Source organism: Bos grunniens, chromosome 2 (assembly GCF_055505025.1).
Source record: "Bos grunniens cultivar Pamir isolate PY7600 chromosome 2, Bosgru_T2T1.0, whole genome shotgun sequence".
Classification (NCBI taxonomy): Eukaryota; Metazoa; Chordata; class Mammalia; order Artiodactyla; family Bovidae; genus Bos; species Bos grunniens.
In genome coordinates, this window is record NC_141166.1 from 6338800 (window position 1) to 6358344 (window position 19545).

Here is a 19545-nt window from a genome sequence, read left to right on the forward strand (position 1 = left end):
TCAGCATCGATGCAGGTTAGCTCTTCACTTGTTCTATGGTTTAAATCAGCAGTCACACTCCAGTGGTCTGCAGGTGTGTTTTGCTTGGCCCGCCCAGTGTTTTTAAATATATGAATTTGTTGACAGCATTTCAAGATCGGGAGATTTCACATAAGAAGTGGGATCCCCAGCTTCTCTTGAAAAATGGGAAGATTTGGCAATAGGGCACCCACATTCTCTGGCAAAGAAAGTGACCTCTACACATCTTTAACGGCTCGCACGTGTCCCTGCAGCAGCCCCGCAGAGCCCTGGGGGAAGGGAGGAAGCCAGGATTTCCTGAGCATCCTACTGTGTGTCAGGAGCTGGGCCTATGAATTGCAATTTAATTCTCACCGTGGGCCATTCCTACCCTTGTTTTGCCAACGAGGAAACAGGAGCTCAGAGAGTTGGGATGAGTTGCCCACTGTCAGCAGATGGTACAGATTGGACTTCCAATCAGACCCCCTGTTGCTCCTCTCTTCTGGGGGCTCTCCTTCCACCCTCAGCCTGGCTGAGGGTCCATGGAGACATCTTGGTTATGACCTGTTGATGGATTGATAGATGGATTTAGGCATGTGATGTCAATGCCTGTGGTTCCCATTCTTTATCTTCAGACCCCTGGGGGCTGTGGAGTTAGGGTAGGAGTCCAGGAATCAGTGTGCATACCTACTAGCCTTGGAATAAAGCTCTCTCGCTTATACATATCAGATGATGCTTTCATTTTACATGTTTTATTTTGATGATATTCAAATATACATGGTAGAAGAAAGTCGTAGTTTAATAAACTCCCATGTATCCATCACCCAGATGCAGTCATTGTTAACATTTTGTTCCATTTGCTTCATTTCCCCTCTTTTCTGTGTCTGTTTCTCTTTTTCTTTAGGGCATTGTTTGGACACACAGTCCAGATATCTCGTCGTGTAGGCTGCACATAACTTCAGTGTAGATCCCTAAAACCAGTGGAGCATCGGGGCCAGCTGGTCCTGGCTGCGGAGGGCTGGCTGATGGTGTGGCCTCTTCTGGGCTTGGCATTCCATGATGTCAAGCTGGTTGCTTGAAATCAGCTGGGCTGGGAGTCTTTACACCACGGAAATGGACAGACGCTACAAACCACAGCTCCCTTCACCCCACCCCTGGGAGTTGGTTGTTAAACATGTACCAGTACACCACCATGGAAAACATACAACGCAGATGTTTTCTTACACAATCACCATGCTATTATCTTCCCTAATGAAATTAACACTCACATCCTAACCACATGTCCTCAGTAGTTTCAAAAATGTCTTTTCACAGATGGTTCATCTGGTGAGGACTCAGTTCAGTTCAGTTCAGTCGCTCAGTCGTGTCCGACTCTTTGCGACCCCATGAATCGCAGCACGCCAGGCCTCCCTGTCCATCACCAACTCCCGGAGTTCACTCACACTGTCCATCGAGTCAGTGATGCCATCCAGCCATCTCATCCTCTGTCGTCCCCTTCTCCTCCTGCCCCCAATCCCTCCCAGCATCAGAGTCTTTTCCAATGAGTCAACTCTTTGCATGAGGTGGCCAAAGTACTGGAGTTTCAGCTTTAGCATCAGTCCTTCCAAAGAACACCCAGGGCTGACCTCCTTCAGAATGGACTGGTTGGATCTCCTTGCAGTCCAAGGGACTCTCAAGAGTCTTCTCCAACACCACAGTTGAAAAGCATCAATTCTTCGGCACTCAGCTTTCTTCACAGTCCGACTCTCACATCCATACATGACCACAGGAAAAACCATAGCCTTGACTAGACGGACCTTTGTTGGCAAAGTGATGTCTCTGCTTTTGAATATGCTATCTAGGTTGGTCATAACTTTCCTTCCAAGGAGTAAGCGTCTTTTAATTTCATGGCTGCAGTCACCATCTCAAGACAAGGTCAAATATCTACCTGTGATGTTTATTTTTTGTATTTTTATTTTTAGAAGTATTTATTTATTTGGCTGCACTGGGTCTTAGTTGCAACATGTGGGATCTAGTTTTTCTGACCAGAGATCAAATCCGGGCACCCTGTGTTGGTAGCATGGAGTACTTAGCCACTGTACTCCACCAGTGAAGTTCTACCTACGATATTTAGTTGCTACATTTCTTAATTTTCCTTAGTCCAGAGCCCACCACTTTGTTTCCCACCTGAGTTTCCTGGTTTTGTTTTATGGCCTTGATTGTTACAGACATCAGGCTGATTGACCTGTAGAGGGTCCCCATTCTGTGTTGGCTGTATATCCTGTCAGTTCATGTGCTAAGAGATTCAACTCAAGTTTTTGGTTGGTTCGTTTGTCTTTTTGGAGGGAAGGAAGCAGAAGACTTCATAGACGGTGCTGGGCTGTTTGATAAACTGTTCAATGCTTATAGATAAGTTTGTGATGAATGAAATGCAAAGTCACGGAAGAGCATTAAAACATTCATGGTGTGTGCTAAGTTGCTTCAGTCGTGTCTGACTCTTTGTGACCCTAAGGACTGTCTGCTGCCCAGCTCTTCTGTCCATAGAAATCTCCAGGCAAGAATACTGGAGTGGGTTGCCATTTCCTCCTCCAGGGGATCTTCCTGATGTAGGGATTGAATGCACATCTCCTGTGGCTCCTGCATTGCAGGTGGATCCTTTAGAGATGATTCTGTGATGAATGAAATGTAAAGTCATGGAAAAGCATTAAAACATTCATGGTAGCTTCTCGCTATGCCTCCATCAATTAGATGACGAGCACACCCACTATGGAATCTTCGGCTCTGAAGGAGGGGTCGTCAGACTCAGGAAAGCTGGGCCCCTCTGATTGGGCCTCACGAGTCTGGGCAGGTCTTTCTACATTCCTCTCTCAGGGGTGAAGAACTGCCGTCGGGAGTTCATTCCAGGATGCTGTCACTTGGATGGTCAGCCATTCCTATCTCACGTCTAACTGCGGTCTCTCCTGCTTTAGGTCAAGCTCATTTTCTCTACTTGGAACCCTGGAATTTCTTAATCTCTGCTCTCAAGTGTCTTCTTGAAAGCTGAGGAGAAAAACAAACCCCAAATACCATGTGATTCCAGGAATCTAAATCCTATGCCTGAAGCGGTAGTTGTTTCACCCTGGAGCGGTTCTAACTTTGCTGCGCCCTTTGCCCCTGCCCAGGAGAAGCTGTGCATACCTTCTCCACTCACCTGCAGGAGGGGTCCTCAGAGGTCAGGACAGGGGATGTTTTCCTTTGCCCATCAGTCTGGGGTCCCCTTGCACTCTCTGGCTGGCAGACCTTAGATCCTGTCCACCCAGCCAGCCTTAGATTGTATTTCCGGTCCCCAACAGGGCTCTTGTTCTGGTCTGCTCTTCCCATTTGGACTGATGGAAGCTGATTCCTCATCACCTTCATCCTCTGGTCTGCTCCTTCGGGCCCCAACCCCGCCTTACTGAGTCAGCAGGGAGCTTGCTGTTTCTTTCCAGAAGCAGGGCTGGGGTGAAGACTCTTCTTGTGGCTGAGCCTTCTGTTAGACTCTGGAAGATGGCATGAGCAAGAACTCAACCCAAGAAACAACCCCTTCCGGGGTGGGACAGCCGTGTCTGACCCCTCCCTTCCACTTTGTGGAATTTCAAAGCAGTTCATTGGCCTGAAGGGAACTTGGGGGTGGGCAATATGAACTTGACTTTTTCTCACTTCACATTACCAACGAGTCCTTTGACACCTGTAATCCTAGAGTCTTAGAAAAAAAGAGGTCTGATTTGTAGAGAATTATCCAAGGTAAGTTAGAAGAGCCATTCTGTTAGGGTCACAGTAACAGGGGATGTCACCGACAGCTAAGGATGATTTCATGGGGTGCCAAGTTGCTCTTGAACGTTGACTTTTCCTGGCTTGTTTTTACTAGGACTGAAATGGATGGCTAAGATGTCTTCACCAAGGACTTAATTTTCTCAAACCTTCTCTAGTAAAAGGTGTGTGTGTGCAGTTGCTCAGTCGTGTCTGGTTCTTTGCACCCCTATTGACGGTAGCCTGCCAGGCTCCTCTGTCCATGGAATTTTCTAGGTAAGAATACTGCGAATGGGGTGCCATTTTCTCCTCCAAGGGATCTTCCCAATCCAGGGATGGAACCTGAGATTCCTGCATTGCAGGATTCTTTACCAGTGAGCCACCTGAGAAATGTCTCTAGTAGTAGAAATGATACTAATCTGTTTGTCATGTTTCTCTCTGAAATCTGATGTTCTGGACAAGGAGGTGGTAGTGGAGGCAGCCCCTGTGCTGTTTTCCTTCAGCAGCAATCTGCCCTCGTGCTTGGGGAGGCATTAGCAAAGGCCCTGGGGCTGACTCATCTTGGGATCTGACCTAGGCCTGTCCCTCGCTGGCTGTGTGGCTTCCAGCAAACCATCAATTTTGTCCCTCCGTCTCCCCTCCAGGCCTTTGCATGTGCCATTTTGGTAGCTGGAATGCTCCTCAACTTGCCTTTTACTGGGCTCATTCCTTTCAGGTCTCGGCTTACATGTCATGTCCGAGAAGGCTTCCTTGGTCTCCTGGTTACATATTTTCTCTCAGCCCTTTGGACTTTTCCTTTGAAGCCCTATCCATCTAATCACAATGGTTATTAAATAGATTTGTGTAAGATTATCTGTGTAATGTGTCTCACAGCGGATTATGATCTCCAAGAGGATGGGGAGCACGCCTGCCATGTTCCTAGTGCCACTGTATGCCTGGCGCATGGTGAGAGCTCAGTCAATAAGTGCTGAATGAATAAATGAAGTGCACGTCCCCAAGGCTCAGTTTCTTCATTCAAAAAAAATGGGCCAATGAATATCTTTTATTTATTTACTTTACAAACCCACATCCCCTGCATTGCAAGGTGGATTCTCAACCACTGGACCACCAGCGAAGTCCCTATCTTTCTTTTAAATGGGAAACCCAGGTCTCCTGCAGGCAGATTCTTTACCATCTGAGCCACCAGGGAAGCCCAAGAATACTGGAGTGGGTAGCTTATCCCTTCTCCAGTGGATCTTTCAGACCCAGGAATCAAACCAGGGTCTCCTGCATGGCAGGCAGATTCTTTACCAGCTGAGCTACCAGGGAAGCCCTTTAAATGAGAATAGATATACCAGACAAACATCAGTTCATTTTCTATTCTCATGGCATGCAAAAAAAAAAAAAAAAAAACAACTCAGAAGAAGTAAATGATCTTTTAAATTGTTTGCCTGAAAAACCCACAGCTTAAGTTTCATAAACTTGGAACTGTAATTCTGTAGTCTTTTTTTTGGCTTTCCTATTCAGCTTAGGATTCCTTGGTGGCACAGATGGTAGAGTCTTTCTGCAATGCAATAGACCTGGGTTCGATCCCTGGGTCAGGAAGATCTCATGGAGAAGGAAATGACAACCCACTCCAGTTCTCTTGTCTGGAAAATCCCATGGACGGAGGAGCCCGGTGGGTTACATACAGTCCACGTGGTTGCAAAGCGTCAGACATGACTGAGTGACTTCACCACCACCGTGCAGCTTGTGGGGCTTTACTTCCTCGACTAGGAATTGAACCCAGGCCATGGCAGTCAAAGTGTGGAGTCCAAACCACTGGACCACCAGAAAACTCCCTGGATGGTAACTCTGTAATGACTGGGGCATCTCTGGTTTCTGCCACAGGGCTTGGACGAAATGACTCTCTTGGATCCTGAGGTGAAGGAACTTTCTCTCCGGGGGATGAGAGAGCTGGTTTGCCTGTGTGTGCTTCCCTGCGCTGCTCTCCTCCTGGCCGAGACGATGTCTAAGTTCAGGCTTGAAGGGTGAGGAAGGTTAGCTCAGCCAAGGGTGAGAGGATGACTATTCTCGACTGAGGGGATAGCGGATGCAGAAGTCTGGAGGGGAGAGGGCATGACGTGCCTGAAGAATGGAAGCAGCTCAGCGTGGTGCGTGGGCAGAGGTGGAGGAGTGGGTCCCGTGAGGAATGTGGAAGTGGTCAGCGCGGGTCAGGGTGAGGGCTGAAAGAGGAGACCCCCCCCAACATGTGAGGGATGCCCTGGAGGCGACGGCAGCTTGCAGGACATGCTATGTGTGTGTGAGCGTGTGCCTGTGGGCACCCGCGTGTATGTATGTGTGTGAGTCTGCAAGGGGGCAGTTGAGGGGGGCCGGGGCAGCCCCCATGACCTCTAGCCAGGATCCCTGCATGCAGATGCCCAGTCAGCATCCCCTGCAAATGCAGACACCCCGGCACTGGAGCGTCGGAAACCCGCCGGGGCAGGAGCAGCTGCTTCTAAATCAAGGCCAGAGAGGCAGCCGAGGGGCCGGGCTGGGTCTGGTTGGCTCTGCCCTGAGGGCTGATGTGGGGGCTGGGGAGGCAGGGGGCTCTCCATGAGGGATTCTGGGCCAGAGTGAGCCCGGCTGGTTTGGGGGAAGTTTATTTTGGAAGCTGGGATGATGCAAAATTAAGTGGGGAGCAAAAAATAGATGAGGCGGCGGTGAGGGTCTGTCTGTGGCCGGCGGGGCTGAAAGTGTCCAGCTAGCAGAGCGTTGTTGGGTAAACAGATGGGGGTGGCAGCTTTGCTGCATGTCCGCTATAAATACCCAGCAGCTCGGCCGCCCCACTGGGGTTTCCTGGCATCGTGGGTGCGGAGATCAAGGTGCAGACACAGGGCACTTCCGGGAGCAGCAGAGGGTGGCCAGGGCCCGGCTCGGATCCGAGTCCCCTAGGGGGCGGGTGGAGGGCTGAGGCTGAGGCCCTCCGCCGGGGCGGGAGGCGCTGCTCACTGGCTGTGGGCCTCTGTGTTTCCTCCCTGTTAAGACGGGGTGAGAAAATGTGGCAAAGGCAAGTGTTGCTCCTGGTGGCGACCGGCCTCCTGCAGACCCTCAGAAATGCCCTCTCCCGGGGCCAGATCTCTTTAGGCACTACATGACCTAGGAGAATTCTCTCATTGAGCTGACCCTCAGTTGTCTCACTGAAAAGATGAGAAGAACCACGGTCTGGGAGGCGGAAATGGACTTGTGAGTGCAGCAGCAGACTGCCCTCTGGTCTCTCAGGGCCAACCGTGGGCGGGGCTGGAGCACCCCCCAGCCCTCCAAGCCCCGGGGCGATCGCTCTCATCTCTACTATAGGAAAGCCCTTGGTAAAAATCATAGCGGTGATGCCAACAGCCGTGCCCACTGCAGGCTTGTGATATGCAGGAACTTTGTAGACTAAGGTCTATGTTTCCTGAGTTTGTTTCCCCAAACTCCCATCTTACAGATGAGGAACCTGGGGCGCAAGAGAAGGGACTGCCAGGAGGAACAGATCTGGGATCCATAAGATCCTCTCTATTTGGTCGCAGTGAAGATAAACCACATGCAAGGTGCTAGAGATGTAGAGGGTCTGCGTGTCCATGGAGCTCAGAGCCTGGAGGGGGAGATGGGCTATGAATCAGTGAATAAGTGACGCACAGATAAGTCTCCAGCATCTGAGATGACCTGGGACCTCCTGTTCTCCTGCGTCTTTAGCAGGTGTGTTTGGACTCCTCCCAGGACCGAGGGGCTTTGTCATCCAGTCACCCAGAGTGCTGGCCCTGGAGTCGGCAGGTACCTGCTGAAACGAACCAAGAACGAATCAATTCAGTTCATGCAAACTTTGCCTGAACACTATTCTGGGCAGGACTTGTGCTGACAGCTGGGGGTCCAGGAATGACGGGCCATTTGGGGAGAGGGCGAGGGTGAAAGCAATGCCTTGTACACATCTGTGTGACATGTCACGATGAAAGAAACATTTCCATACTTCTGAGAGCTCGGGGAGTTAGGCAGGGCTGTTCCTCATTTCACAAAGTAGGAAAAGAAGGTTCAGGGAGGTAAAGGGACCCGCCCAAGGACCTTCATTTGAGATATGGCCACAGGGCCTGGAACCCAGGGCTGTCCAGCTTCAAGTCCAGTGTTCTTCCCTTGCAGATGGGAAGGGGCTCAAGGGCCTCCTAGGCCTGAACTCCCTGTTTGCGTGCAAGTTCAGCAGCGGGACTCCGACCTGGGGAAGGGCAGGCATTTCACCCTTGCTCCTTGCATCCCATTTTGAAGATGCCTGCCTGCAGGTGGAGGCAGGAAAGAACTCTGGAGAGAGTGTCTGGAGACCAAGCTTTGCTCTTTTCATGCTGGGCCGTGAAAATCCAGCTCACCCTCCCTCAGCCTCAGTTTCTCTCTGTGAATGAAAGTGTTGGACTAGATAACCTCCAGGAACATGAGGGCTTCCCTAGTAGCTCAGTTGGTAAAGAATCTGCCTGCAATGCAGGAGACCCCGGTTCAGTTCCTGGGTTGGGATGATCTGCTGGAGAAGGGATAGGCTACCCACTCCAGTATTCTTAGGCTTCCCTGATGGCTCAGCTGGTAAAGAATCTGCCTGCAATGTGGGAGACCTGGGTTTGATCCCTGGATTGGGAAGATCCCCCAGAGAAGGGAACGGCAACCCACTCCAGCATTCTGGCCTGGAGAATTTCGTGGACTGTATAGTCCATGGGGTCACAAAGGGTCGGACACGACTGAGTGACTTTGACTTTCATTTTCAGGGAACATTTCAGCTTGTGGTGGTTGTTGTTCAGTCGTGTCTGACTGTGTCCAACTAAGTCATGTCTGACTCTTTGTGACCTGGCAGCACGCCAAGTTTCCCTGTCCTTCACCATCCCCGGGAGCTTGCTAAAACTCATGTCCATTGAGTCAGTGATGCCATCCAACCATCTTGTCCTCTGTCGTGCCCTTCTCCTCCCACCTTCTATCTTTCCCAGCATCAGGGTCTTTTCCAATGAGTCGGCTCTTTGAATCAGGCAGCCAAAGTATTGAAACTTCACCTTGGATGCCCTGTACTCCTCTCCCAGGAGCCCCATGGCCCCCACAAGGGCATAATTGGGAATGAAGGTCCCAGGACATTCGTTTGAAACTGGACCAGGAAGGATTTATACTCCAGCCTCTAAAGCAGGCATGGGCTCACAGCTGATTCTGAAGTCTCCCCCTGCAGTAGGCAGGGCCGAGGGGCTGGGGAATGAAGATGCTCAGGGAGGTGCCGCCAGGGCCCTTGTTCTCTTTCCCCTGCCCTACCTGGTCGCCATCCCACTAACCCTGGGGACAGTGTTCCTGGGCAGCTGGAGCAGGGCACGGCACGTGTGGTGGCCTTAGGGCTATTCACAAACCCCCAGGGTTCCCTCTTTCTAGATCTGTGGTGGGAACGCCCTGCCCATTCCTTTAAAGTGAGGCATAATGTTGTGACAGGCTTTGGCCAACGAGATGGGCCAGCCCCCAGCGGCCAGCAGGACGGTAGTGGCTTGCGACCTGCGTGAGGACCGCAAGGAGCAGAGCTCCCACTGGCCCACAAGCATGTAGTGTGAACAGGAGCTAAACCTTCGTTGTTTGGAGTCACTAAGGTTTTGGAGCTGTTTGCTGCCGTGACATAACCCGTGTATCTCACTGGATGGATTCTGGAGCGGGGAAGCGATGGGACAGCAAGAGGGACTGCAGCCTTGAGATGAACTGATTGATCCTTCTTCCTTCCTTCTTTTATTTCTCTAGCCCTTCCTCTGTCCGTCCGTTCACTCACGGACCCATCCACCCACCCACCCATGTGTCTATCTGATCCATCCTTCCCCTCAGCCATCCATCTAAGGATCCATCCATCTAAGGATCCATCCGTCTAAGGATCCGTCCGTCTAAGGATCCTTCCGTCTAAGGATCCATCCGTCTAAGGATCCATCCATCTAAGGATCCGTCCGTCTAAGGATCCATCCATCTAAGGATCCGTCCGTCTAAGGATTCAGACTCAGGTCTGCTTGGCCGTGAAGACTGATCTTGTCCTTCGGGCTAGGGTGCCCCTTTGGAGGAGACGTGCCCTTCTCTCTACCTGCCCCAATCCTCTCTGTCCACCCTCCCTCCTCCAATAAGCCTTCCCCGACCTGCTCCCAGGCCCAGCCAGCGTGTCCAGGGGGCTGGAGCGACCACATGGTCTTGATTACCATGACTGGCCCACACATGTCAACTGAATCACAGCCTGGAGGCATAACTACATTTTCCGAGAGAGGGCTGAAGCATCCCAGGAAGTTGGCTGTAGTGGCCCCAGGACCCCGAGAGCCACAATGGCCCTGAATGAAGGGGGACCCCCGTCCTCAGCAGGCTTCATGTGTCCATTTTGGATTTGGCAAATGTGATCACTCTAGAAATGTGCCCCCCATGACAGCTCTATTCTCAGCCCCTCCAGGCTTCAGAGTGGGCTCGGGATCCACCTTGAAACATAGGTCTTTTTTTTTTTAAGGAAAAAAAAAATATGTAAGGGGTAGTCCTTGATGGAGGGAAATTGACTTTTAGTGAAACTGTCACACGCTGATTTGTTAGGGGAAACACTCAGGCCTTGCAATCTCCTGAGGAGTTTCCCCAGCTCCTCTTGCTGCAGCAATCAGAGAGAGGAGGCTTCCCTCCACCTGGAAGCCAGGGTAGCCTAGCATTAGAGGCCTGGGCTTTGCAGGTGGATTTTGAGTGGGATTTGAGTTCCTTTCCATCTCCTTGTGGTCCCTGAGAAGAAAGTTCACATCTCTTGGTTTTCACATCTGTTGTTCAGCCGCTCAGTCGTATCCGACTCTTTGTGACGACACGGACTGCAGCTCGCCAGGCTGCCCTGTCCTTCACCATCTCCTGGAACTTGCTCGAACTCCTGTTCATCAGGTTGGTGATACCATCCAACATCTCATCCTCAATTGTCCCCTTCTCCTTCTGCCTTCAATCTTTCCCAGCATCAGGGTCTTTTCAAATGAGTCAGCTCTTCACATCAGGTGGCCAAAGTATTGGAGTTTCAGTTTCAGCATCAGTCCTTCCAGTGAATATTCAGGACTGATCTCCTTTGGGATGGACTGATTGGATCTTCTTGAAGTCCAAAGGACTCTCAATAGTCTTCTCCAACACCACAGTTCAAAAGCATCAATTCTTTTTGCTCAGCCTTCTTTATGGTCCAACTCTCACATCCATACATGACCACTGGAAAAACCGTAGCTCCGACTATGCAGACCTGTGTTGACAAAGTAATGTCTCTGCTTTTTATTTGCTGTCTAGGTTTGTCACAGCTTTCCTTCCAAGGAGCGAGCGTTTTTAAATTTCATGGCTGCAGTCACCATCTGCAGTGATTTTGGAGCCCAAGAAAATAAAGTCTTTCTGTTTCCATTGTTTCCCCATCTATACGCCATAAAGTGATGGGACCAGATGCCATGATCTTAGTTTTTTGAATGTTGAATTTTAAGCCAACTTTTTCACTCTCCTCTTTCACCTTCATTAAGAGGCTCTTAAGTTCCTCTTCACTTTCTGCCATAAGGGTGATGTCATCGGCATATCTGAGGTTATTGATATTTCTCCTGGCTGTCTTGATTCCAGCTTGTGATTCATCCAGCTTGGCATTTCTCATGATGTACTCTGCATGTAAGTTAAATACACAGGGTGACAATATACACCCTTAATGGACTCCTTTCCCAATTTGGAACCGGTCTGTTGTTCCACGTTTAGGTCTAACTGTTGCTTCTTGACCTGCTTACTGATTTCTCAGGAGGCAGATCAGGTGGTCTGGTATTCCCATCTCTTTAAGAATTTTCCACAGTTTGTTATGATCCACACAAAGGCTTTAGTGTAGTCAATGAAGCAGAAATAGATGTTTTTCTTGAATTCGCTTGCTTTTTCTATGATCCAACAGATATAAAATGGGCTGTCACATCTGTAAAATGGGCTTTTCCTTGGCTTGAGGAAGGGTCATTCTGAAAATGATGGGACAGTGACGGAAGTGCCTGCCGCATAGTAGGTGGGCCATGAATGGTAGCCACTATTGATGATGGCGCCTGGAGAGGGCCTTACTCGGTGACAAATGTGCAGAGCCTTGGTGGCAGAAATGAGGCTGATGGTGGTGATGTATTTTTGAACGAAGTCCAGTTTCTCTTGTGGAGGAAGCTTAGTCCCTGGGGTTAAATGTTAAGAACCAGGATCATGGGCACAATTCAACGTCTATTTATAAAAAGAAGGGAATGTTTCTTTTCTAAAACTCCTGCTGGACTTCCCTAGTGATCCAGCCTACCAATGCAGGGGATGTGAGTTCAATCCCTGGGCCAGGAGGATTCCACATCCCACAGGGCACCTGGGCCGAGGGACCACAGCTACTGAGTCGGCACTTGACCGTCTGCGAGCTGCAACTACTGAAGCCTGAGAGCCTGGGACCTGAGCTCCGCAAGTGAAGCGCTGCAGTGAGACGCCCGAGCACCGCAACTAGGGGCAGCCCCGCTTGGCGCAACTGGAGAAAGCCGCCTGGAGCGACACAGCCAGCCAAAAAATAAGGCACCCTGCGTGCTGGGTGCCCAGGCAAGCAGAGCAGGCACCTGGCTTCTTGGGAGCCTTGCATGGGCTTTAAGGGGGACTAGACCCACTCTAGGCTTCCCTGGTGGCTCAGACGGTAAAGCATCTGCGTGCAATGCAGGAGGCCTGGGTTCGATCCCTGGGTGGGGAAGATCCCCTGGAGAAGGAAATGGCAACCCACTCCAGCACTCTTGCCTGGAAAATCCCATGGACAGCGGAGCCTGGTAGGCTACAGTCCATGGGGTCGCAAAGAGTCAGACACAACTGAGCGACTTCACTTCACTTCAGACCCACTCTACAGATGATGCAACTGAGGCTCCGAGGCCAAAGATCTGGTCATGGCCACAGAGTGAATAGAAGACGGCGGACGATTCCAGCCCCAGTCCCGTCCGCGCTCCTTCTCGCATAAACAGTAGTACCCAGGCCTCTGGGCTGGTCCCTCTGTCCACTGCCGGTCAAGGTCGTGTAATGGCCCCGGCAGCTTTGCCTAAACCTCTCATTATCCCCGCAGGAGGCCGCCGTGTCCTGGGGCTTGGCTTTGGCGGCCACCCTGGTGGGAATGTGGGCTCAGCTCTGCTCTGGGTCAAGCTCCCCAGGGGCCTGTGGGCAGGAAGGGGGCAGGAAGTGGGCGGCTGGGCAGCAGGTGCTGTGGTGCTGGGCAGTCCGCGCTTCCTGACACTTCGCTCCCAGGGTCCTTCCCTCTGCTCAGGGCCACCACCACCTGCATTCCGGAGCCCACATCCCTCCCCCTGGTCAGAGGAGAGTCCGCCTGGGGCCCCCGCACTTGATTCAGGCCACGGCCCCCACCGTGAGCAAACTGAGACTCAGGGACAGGAAGAGAGACTAACCCCAGTGGCAGAGGCAGAATTAAGAGAATGTGGGCTCCAGGAGCCCCACCCAGGGCCCCTTGTCCTATGGAACTGCCCCACCCCCCGCCCCCCGGGATTCTCCAAGCAAGAATACTTTTCCTTCCCCAGGGGAATCTTCCTGACCCAGGGATCGAAACTGCATCTCTTGTGCCTCCTGCATCGGTAGGCGGATGCTTTACCACTGTGGCACTTGGGAAGCCCCAGGAAGACCCTACCGTCCAAACAAGTCACAAGCTAGTTCCCATGGGAAACGGGAACAAATGATCTGACATCAGAATAATCATGGAAAATCTGAGACACGAGTCAGCACAACTAAACCCTTGAGCCTCTCCTCTTGCATGGTAACCCCCCCTGCCCCCCACCCCCTCCACTCTCAGGGGCTAAATGCACGGCTCTTTCCAGGAGTCAGAGTGCAGAGCAATGCTTAACCCACATCCCCAGCTTCTCGTGGTGAGATTTCAGGCAAGGTGGCACACGTGGGCAGGGCAGAGATTTTAGAGGGGACATTTCTAGCTGCCCTCTTTCTAACTCCATGCGGCATTCGGGAAACCTGAGCAGAGCCCGTGAACCAGGCCGGGCCTCCTCAGAAGCCCGTTTCTGTGTCTTCCTGTTGTGGTTTTGACTTTGGATAAATGCTCTGGCCTTGAACTCATCAGGGGCCGGCCCCATGTGAAGCTCGAAGTTTGTTCAGCCGTTTTGGGCTCCTGGTGGCAAGCGAGCTCGGCCTTAAGCAAAGTCCAAACTGACCGCAGGTTTCCAGGGTGACTCTGGAGCGGACGGGCCTATTTATATGTGGTGGGCATTGTATCACCACTTCCCTCCACGCTGAGTTTGTGAAGGTTTCTCTCTCGGGGTGGAGCGTGCTCTTCTTTCCACCATCATTCTTGCTTTTCCTGGCTTCTCAGAGTTGGGAGGCCCACCAGCCAAGGGAGACAGTGCAGCGAAGTGGAGAGGGGGAGGATGCAGAAAGACTTTAGGTCTCACTTCAGATGTCACCTCCTCCAGGAAGCCTTCCCTGCTGTTTCTGCCCCTGTTTTACTGTTCTCACAGTATTTACCACCATCTGGATGGTCTCGTTGTACATCGATTCATCTTACTGTCTCCCCCACCAGGATGCAGCTCCTAGGTCAGGGGCTGTGTCTGTTCACAGATTTATCCTCAGGACCTAGGGCAGTGTTGGGCCCCCTGGAGGTGCTCTGTCAAAGAATTCTGAATCAGTGTAGGAATAGGGTGTGTTCCCTCCAACAGTGGTTCCCAAATGTCGAGGTACATCAGAGCTCCAGAGCTCTTCCTCACCGTGATGACTTGGGTCCTGCCCCAGAGAATGGGATTTGGTGGGTCTGGACAGGCAGCAGCAGCAGGTCTGGGGAGCACCATGCTTTGAGAAACACTGGCCCCAAGCAGAGGGCCCAGAGCACGGCAGGATGGGTGCTGAGCTGTGGGTGTGGCCCCGTGCTTCCCGTCCTGGGGGGTCTCGAGAGGCAGCTGTGTAACAGGAGCTGCCTTGGACCCTCAGAATGGGCAGCAGGGGCTTCTCTGATGGCTCAGTGGTATAGAATCTGCCTGCCATGCAGGAGACCTGGTTTGATCCCTGGGTTGGGAAGATCCCGTGGAGAACGACATGGCAACCCACTCCAGTATTCTTGCCTGGAGAATCCCCACCGACAGAACAGCCTGTGGGCTACAGTCCAAAGGGTCGCAAAGAGTCGCACACGACTGAGCGACTGAGCGACAGCAGCATGGGGAAGTAGAGGGCGGACCGTTCTCCCTGCGGGTGAGGCCAGGCTCTCTCTTCCCTCAGGCATCTGTATCCTGGATCGCTTCTTACTTTTGTCTTCTTTTTGGCCGCAGTGTGGTTTTCCATGCGATACGTGGAGCTTCCCCGACCAGGGACTGAACCCACGACGCTCGCAGTGGAAGCACGGAGTCTTAACCGTTGGACCACCAGGGACGCCCATGGATCCCACTTTCCAATACTTCCTTGCTTAATGTCTATTCTCTCTGCTAGACTGTAAGTGTCCCGGGGGCAGGGTTTGAGTCAGGTTTTACTGCCCGTAGACCTAGGTTAGCCAAGTCCTGACCTTGCTCCTGCACCCTGCTCTGGTCCTCTGCCGTCCACACTCCATCCCACAGAGCGAGGGGCCAACGGGAATGTGCCGGCTCAGAGCTCATACTGTATCTCTTGGTGGACTGTCCTCTGGATGCTGGAATGCCTGCCCGGCTTGAAGAGCCCCGAGCCTGCTCTCGCGGTCTCTGGGGGCCCCTTCCCTGGGACGTGTTCTCCCGAGGATGGATTGCACTGCAGCTATGAGCCCTGCTAGGCCGAGATGGCCACAGAGTGGATGTCTGGTGGTGGGGTGGGGGTGGTGGTGGACAGAATTTGGACGTACCAGCTGGGGTGTCCACACTGAGCCCAGGGTGGGAAGAGAAGGGGCCAGGCTGGGCAGGCAAGTTGCAGAGCTTCATCCTGAGCCCACTTGGGTCCCAGGGCTGCTCCAGGCCTGGCCACTGCTTCCTTCACTTCTCACTTCTCCCCGGCTTCTCTGGTTTAAGCCTGCACCCTCCTTAGACAGCAAGCAAGGGAAGGGTGGCTGGACGAAAATGTGTCATTTCCTTGCCACGTATATTCATCGCTTATGTAGGGCCTGCCGTGTCCAGAGCTTCTTTAAGTTTCCATGTTTAATCCTCAGGGTGTCCAGGGGGTTAGGTAATGTTTTCCCCGTCGTATGACGTTCAGAGAGGCGAGGGGACTCATCCAAGGCCACACGGTAGACACCCGTGCTGGCTGACTCCAAAGCCAGGGTTCACAGGTTGGGGAACATCTTTTTTAGGAAAGGGCAGAACTCTGGGGAAATTGGGTGTGTGTGTGTGTGTGTGGTGTTTTTGGAGTGCTGACAGGAGGTGGGTATGGTTCTGAAGATCCTGAACGGGCAAGGACGGGGCCCAGTCACAGAGGCAGCCGTGAGCAGTGTCCTGGGACAACCTGGGGGCTCCTCAGTCCCCCACCCCACCATTAGATGTCCCAGAGCCTCCCCCCAGATGACACAGGTGGAGTTAATACAGGGTCCTGGCTACACAGATGAGGCTCCAGCTCAAACTCGAAGGTTCCCTTCCAACCAGGTGCGTGTGTGCATGCTAAGTCGCTTCAGTCGTGTTCGATTCTTTGCAGCCCTGTGGACTGTAGTCCACCAGGCTCCTCTGTCCATGGGATTCTCCAGGCAAGAATACTGGGGTGGGTGGCCATTTCCTCCTCCAGGGGATCTTCCCAACCCAGGGATCGAACCCGCATCTCTTATGTCTCCTGCACTGGCAGGCAGGTTCTTTACCCCTAGCGCCACCTGGGAAGCCCTCCTCCAACTAGGTGGCCACCCCGAAAAGCAGGATTTACCACGGGGTGAGACAGGACTCTCCCAGCACAGCATCCCCCGCCTCCCAGGAAAGAGCTGACTCTCACTGTCCCCCAGGAAAGGGCTGAGCCCCTGGGCCAGGGCCCCTCCGGTCCGTCAGTGTTAAGTCGCGTGCCGGGCACTTTGCCATTTCATTGTCACAGTGGCTTAAAAGGGGTGGCTGCGCTCAGCATCCTAGTGCTACGCAGGGAGAAATGGAGGCTCGGGAGGTGGGGCTCCTGGCTCGAGGCTACAGAGCGGCAGGTGGAGAGGGGATTGGGACCCAGGTCTCTGTGCCTCCAGAGCTCAAGGACTTGGCCTCCGTCATCTGCCTGGTGTTTGCCGACGCCTCGGGTGGTGTGACCGAAGGAGCGGGAAGAGGTGAGTTCTGACCGTCTCTCCCCTTGGCTCCCAGACAGGCCAGACTGAGTGTGGGATGCTCTGGGAGCCGTGGGGAGCTGGGGGGGAAAGGAGCAGTGGTGGGTGGGGGAGGGCAGTGTGTGGATGGATAGGAAACCCAGCCTGGCAATGCCAACCTCAGCAGGAAACACCTTTGCTTGTTCGGCCAGGCTGTGGGCAGAGGGCAGCTGTGTTGGGTGCCCACTGCCGCAAGCCAGAGATGATTTCTAAGGGCAGAGGGTAAACAGTTGCCGTGGCTACTTGGGTGTGCACCTGGGTGACAGGTCAGCTCTGGAACATTCCGGGAACTGAAGGAGGGAAGCGAGGCCTCGGGTTCCGAGAGTGTGGGGGCGGGCGTGAGCAGGAGGGCCCAGGGGGAGTCTGCTGGCCCAGAGGCTGGCCCAGCGGGGCTGGGAGGGTCTCCTCCCCTGGGAGCAGGGCCCTGGAGTTGGGACAGCAGGGAGGCGCTTCTCTGCTCAACCTGGCTGCATCTGTGAGGTGGGAGAGGAAGAGGACCCTCACCTTTCTTTTTCGTTTTAAAAATTTTTATTAAAGTCGAGTTGATTCACAATGTTGTGTTAGTTTCAGGTGGATAGCACAGTGATTCAGTTATATATATATGTGTCTATATATATAAAGTTGGAACTTTACATATCCATATATAAAGTTATATATATATATATATATATAAATCTTTCTCAGATTCTTTCCCCTTAGAGGTTAATTACAGTATATTGAGAGTAGTTTCCTGTGCTGCGCAGCAGGCCCTTGTTGGTTATCTATGTACATCACTTTCTTTTTTAACACTCACACATACATACGTATATGTGCATGCGTGCATGCTAAGTCGCTTCAGTCGTGTCTGACTCTTTGTGATCCTATGGACTGTAGCCCGCCAGGCTCCTCTGTCCATAGGGATTTTCCAGGCAAGAATACTGGAGTGGGTTGCTGTGCCCTCCTCCAGGGAACCTTCCAGACCCAGGGATCGAACCCGAGTGTCTTCTGTCCCCTGTGCTGGCAGGTGGCCTTCTTCCCAGAGGAAGCCTGTATATATCTGGCTGAGCCTGGCCCTCGGTGCAGCACGGGGAATCTTCGATCTTCATTGCAGCCTACGAGATCTTTAGTTGCGGCACGTGGGATCTTAGTTTCCTGACCAGGGATTGATCCCACATCCTCTGCATTGGAAGGTGGATTCTTAACCACTGAGCATCCAGCAAAGTTCCTGGACCCACTTCTGAGACCTCATTCTCTTGAGGAAGAGGCACAAATACCTTGTTCGTGACTGAGAAAACAGATATTCAAGGAGCAGTTCAGTTGTAATGGTGATTGGCGTCACAAAGTACAGAGTGAGGTCAATAAAGGAGGGAGTCTGATCAGGTCTGAGAAGTCAAGGAAAGCTCTCCAGAGGAATTAGCCTTTGAATAGGGGTTTGACACAGAAGTAGAAGTTAACCAGCTTTGAATGGGAAGAGGGTCGCAGGCGGAAGGAGCAGAAGGCTGTGAAGCTGGGTGCAGAGCGCTCTGGGGAGGGGAGGCTGAGAGGGTCAGCCCACACGGCCTCTGTGTGGAGGCAACAGTGAGAGTTCTGGTGCTTCCTTGAGAGCAGTAGGGAGCTGTTGGAGAGTTCTAGCCGGGGGTGAAATCACTGAATAGACGTTCTATGAAGATCCCTCTGGCTACACTGCGGAGAATGACTGAAGGGGACAGGTAGGCACTGAGGGACGGTTGGCTATAGCAGGAGCTGATGGTGGCACGAATGAAGGAAGTGACATAGGAGACAGGATGAATGTGCAATGCATTTTGGAGATGAACAAAATTTGGGACTCGCCTGAGTAGGGGAGGAGTGAGAGGAGATAAACATTTGAAGGACGGCTACAGATTTCCGGCTGACACAGAAACCCATGGAGTGGGGATCATCAGCTCTCATTTAACCGCTCTGGAAACTGAGGCTCAGAGACAAGAGACAACTTGCCCAAGGTGACACAGCACATGAGCTATCAAGCCTGGATTCAAAGTCTGCCTGTCTTCCAAACCTGTGTTCGTCTTCTCCCTGGTCTTTCTCGGCAATGATCTCTTCCATGAAGGTTTTGAGAAATGGGGAGCAGGTTTATAGATGCTTGGGGAGCTTAGCTTCCTCCTGGTGCAGCATCTGCAATGAATTGCCTGAAGCTTCTAGAACGTCCATAGTCAGGAGCTCAAGTCAGAGGGCTAGACCAAGAGAAGCCTAGAGGAGGCGATTCTGGATGAACACAGCCTCCTTCACCCATGACAGCCAGGATGTGCACAGCCAGGGGGCTGTCAGAATTTCAGGGTGAGCAAGGTCCTGGAGACAGGCCTGGGGATTGCATTCCAGCCCCCATAACTTCTGAACTCTGTCTCTAGGACTCAGTTTCTTTGCTTGTAAAATGATGTCTACATTCCTCCCCATGCCTGCCTTGCAGGGTGATTCCAAGACAGATGAAGACAGATGAAGGCTTGCCACTGAGAAGGGGTATAAATTGTTGCTATTAAAATTCTCTATGCCAACCCTGGGGGTTGAACAATATCAAGAGAGTCATATAGGCTTTCCTATTTGGGTTTCTGGGATAGGGATTCCCTGAGGTGGGAACA

At 52.3% G+C, this 19545-nt stretch overlaps 1 long non-coding RNA gene across 6 annotated transcripts in view; it reads left to right on the forward strand.

The window, feature by feature from the left end:
• Positions 1–12441: 12441 nt before the first annotated feature.
• Positions 12442–19545, forward strand: part of LOC147377342 (uncharacterized) — a 48442-nt gene continuing 41338 nt past the window's right edge. For 3 of the 6 annotated variants that reach the window (XR_015137281.1, XR_015137286.1, XR_015137288.1), the window contains exons 1-2: positions 12442–16918; positions 19377–19426. This is a non-coding gene — a long non-coding RNA (uncharacterized LOC147377342). Of the gene's footprint in view, positions 16919–17957; positions 19247–19376; positions 19427–19545 lie in introns of those variants that run through there. The other 3 variants (XR_015137287.1, XR_015137294.1, XR_015137297.1) reach the window with 3 other exon arrangements.